Below are 4,123 nucleotides of genomic sequence, written 5' to 3'. Positions count from 1 at the left end.
CGTCTTCCTCCAACTTATGGCGTTATTTAATGGTCTCTTTTTAACCAACGCGAAATTTGCAAATGTGTTGGTAAGATAAATGAGAACGTGTTAGTTTCCATCACACAAATCTTGTAGGGATTCCTCTGCAGACGAATCGTTCGTGTTGCCTATCGTTCGTGATACAGAATAAGGCAGTTTAACAACCTTATTTGCCATCTAAGATGATTAAAAAAAAATACTTTAAAAAGCCAATTTTTATTCATAAAACACTCAAGGAGGTATTTTCGAATCGGTCCAGCTGACGTAAATCTTAATATTTTCCCGAAATGTTTTGGTGAAGGTGTTAAAATATAACAAATTTTATAATTCCAATGAAAAAACTACCGATTTTTTTTTTTGTTGTGAGTGATATATGTAGTATAATGTACATATGTATGCAAATATACTTACATACGATTGAGTTTCTCCAAAACCTCTGAAGTTGAGGAAATACATATATTGCTTTGAACAAACAAATTGTGCTTCGCGAAGATTTTATTCCTTCACGTTACAAGCTTCTAACCACTTAATAAACGAGAAAATTTGAAAAATTTCAATCTGGAATCCGTGCACAAATTTATAACATTCCTGCAGCTTTCAAACGCGCAATTCATTTTTGCTTTTATTAAAATTACGTTTCAAAATCTATTGTTTGAAATTTTTTCAAAGGCAAATGAAAAATATTTTTTTTTTTTTGTGGCTGGTAGCTTGATTTTGATAGAGATGCCATAATGCCAACAAAAGTCAAATGGCTAACATGGCGACAAAAATCATTGAGTGAAACTACCCATGATAAAAACATTACAAGGTAGAACCGTTCTCTCAATTTGTCGGCCATGATATTTTTTTTTTGAAGTTTGCCAACATTTTAAAATCATATAAAAGTGAAAATAAAAAATTGAAATTGTTCGAAATTGTTGTTGCTTGAGATTGAAAATGAAAATGTGTGTGTGAGTTTGTGAGTAAAATTTAAATTAAACCTCAGGCAACACAAAATCGTTAAAAAATTTACCAAATTTGGGCTTTTCTTACAAACCTTGGAAAATTGGTTAAAGAAATAATAAATTAAGCAAGTAAGTAAAGCAAATCGAAGGCTAAGTTTTGTAGTCAAAAGTAAGGATTTTATAGTCTAACAGTTGCTTAATTTGAAAACTATTACCTACACATTCTTTCAGGTTTTCAACATATACTCCGTATTTGGGCAAAAGAGGAGGCACGCTCCTGATGTTCACACTCGCTACAATTATAACGTGTTGTCTCTTGTAGGTTTACGTTCTTTGGCAAAACGAAGAAAAATTGAAAATTTACAGCAAAATGCAACGCTGGCAACACATTGCTAGAGGCAGGGGCGCACCCAGGAATATATTTTGGGAGGGGTTTATACTTCTGAAAATTCGCTTCAGATAAAATGATCATTAAAGTACATTTATGCAAGTTTTATGTACAGTGTGTAATAAATAAATAAACTTTTTGAAGTTTCATAAATTGCATTTATTTACATAAAATTAGCAAAAAACTCAAACATTTGTAACCGACTTCGAAAAAGGGGTAGGTTTTCAATTCGTCGGAATAGTATGCTAACGCATAACTTTGGATCACGTGAACCGATTTCAATAATTCTTTTTTTTTTATCGGAAAGATGGTACCTCAAGGGTCTTCCCGTAATTTGAAATTACTTGTTTAATATAAAGTTCTATAAACACAAGATGCGCTCAACTTGCAAAAGTAATAAAAAAATTTAAAAAAAGAGTTAATGTTCATGTTCATTTTCCTCGATATCTGCTTTCTGGTTTTCGAATGAGATGGTGATTTTTTACGATTGCCAAATTTTTTTAATATTTCGAATACCGAGAAAATTAAGTGAACTTGAATTTTTGTTCTGTAGGCAACATGATTCAATAATACAAGGTTGGATAACCTGGCAGTTGTCTCGCTCCCGCATTCTGCCTTAGCCTGTGTTGCCTTCTTTTTTGATTTGAAGAAACTACTACTAAAATACAAGGAGAAATATTGTCTTCGTATAAAAAGTTCAACAGGCAACACTGCCGATATTTTCATCGATTGTTTAGTGGAAATTCATTTTCTTATTGGGCAAATTCAAGTAAGTATGGCAAAAAAAATCAAAAGTAATGGAAATATTTTGAATTACAACAATAATTTACATATTTGTTTGCACGGTATCGGAGTTATTCATAATTTGTATTCAAAAAGTAGCGTTTTACAACAAGTGCAGCCGTTGCAAATAAGTTTTGCATGCTAGGATCCCTGTGTGTCCGTCCACGTATGGCTGGTGCAGATAATACAAATATTAATAAATATATTCTCTTGTGAAGCTCAGGATCACTTGGGTGTCCGTCCACGTTTGCTGGTGCATGTATTTTTACCACTGCAGCGTTTGGGTTGGTCAAGTGCAGCCTTTGCATATTTACAAGTAAGTATACCACTCCATAAAAGCGAAAGTGGAAATATTAATAAAGATATTTTCTTGTGCTCATTGGGACTGATTGCAGAAAAAAGTATACAACATTACAAAAAACTAATATTTAAAAAAAACGAAATGTAATTAAATTGCGATATTGAAGACATAGTTTTAAAGTTTAACCGATATAATGGTTAACGAGACTGATTGGAGAAAAAAGTAAAAAACATTCCGCAAAATTAGATTTTTAAATAACCAAATGTAATTAAATTGCGATATTGAAGATATAACTTTTAAATGTAACCATTATAATGATTAGCAAGACTGATTGGAGGAAAAAGTAGAAAGCATTACTAAAAAATTTAAATTAAAAAAACCAAATGTAATTCAATTTAAGATACTTAACATGTAATCTTCAAATGCAACAAATATAATAATTTTTAAAAGATTAATTTATATGTATTAAATCAATTGTATCTTTACTATTTGTATAATTCTTCATATAGTCCCTTTGAATAAAGGATTTGTTTGAATTCCATTAATTTTGTTTAATACATACTGGAATTGCAATGAAACCACGGTTTATTTTGAATATTTGGGAACATTTCTTCAAAGATTTCAAAGATTTTTCTTTGGCAAGAATTTTATGTGAATGTCCGTTTATTTAATTTTTAATATTTATGTGGCCATAAAAAGTTAATTTATTGTCTATTGTGTAGATCAGTGCAATCTTCTTTATATATTTAATTTAATTTGTATACAAAAACGCATTTCAGCACTACCAGACTACCTACTTTTCCTACTACCTTTTCACAAAAGGAGATAAAATTGTTACCCGCTGCTCTTTCCTTCTCAAATGCAACCTTACAAGGCAGTCGATTGACACAAATGTCAATATTTATCCAACCTTGTATTATTGAATCATGTGTAGGCAATTTTGGTGGAACGAATTCGAAGTGGGCAAATTAAATCTTCGAATCCTTGTTAAGGACATAACTCGTCGTTGTAAACTCTTTTAGGCTCAGTAAGTGAGTATGCATTGCATATTTTTAGGTTTCATTCGCAGTCAAACTTTTAAGAGCTCTAAAAAAAAACGAAAAATTCATATAAAATGGCGCACAAGAAATGGAATAGGAATTTTCTTCTATCAAAATTTCTTAAATCAATTTGCATCTCTCAAGAAAAAAATGCTCGTATATTTATTTCATCAAGAAAATTTACAGCAAAAGCAAAGTGCTTTATAATAAAAAATATTTCTTGTGATTTTTCTTGAGAGCTGGCTTTGGGATACAGTTTGTATTTCAGGTTATTAGCTTTAGGGGGGGTTTGAACCCCAAAAAGCACCCCTTGTGTGCGCTAATGGCTAGAGGTATAAGTACCCTTTCAGACACGTCAAGAGGGGAGTGAAGATACCTCCGTACCGTCAATTCGTTTCAAGTTTTCTTGTTCTCTTTTGATCTTTTCGTTGCTGCCCATTTAAAAAACCAACGGCTTGAATTCAATAAAACTAGACGCGTGTAGAAGCAAAGAGAAAACACAAAAGAGAACGCGATAAAAATTGCTTTCAAGACTTGACGTGTCTAAAAGGGGACTAACTGCCACTGTGCTCAGAAAGGTTGGAAAATTCTCTAACACAAAGCCGATCAAGTATATGCTACCACCTTTCTCGAATCTAATGAAGTT

This window comes from Rhagoletis pomonella, unplaced genomic scaffold, assembly GCF_013731165.1.
Source record: "Rhagoletis pomonella isolate Grant_MI unplaced genomic scaffold, Rhpom_1.0 Rhpom_scaffold_00008, whole genome shotgun sequence".
In the NCBI taxonomy this organism is placed as follows: Eukaryota; Metazoa; Arthropoda; class Insecta; order Diptera; family Tephritidae; genus Rhagoletis; species Rhagoletis pomonella.
This window is presented reverse-complemented; position numbering follows the sequence as displayed.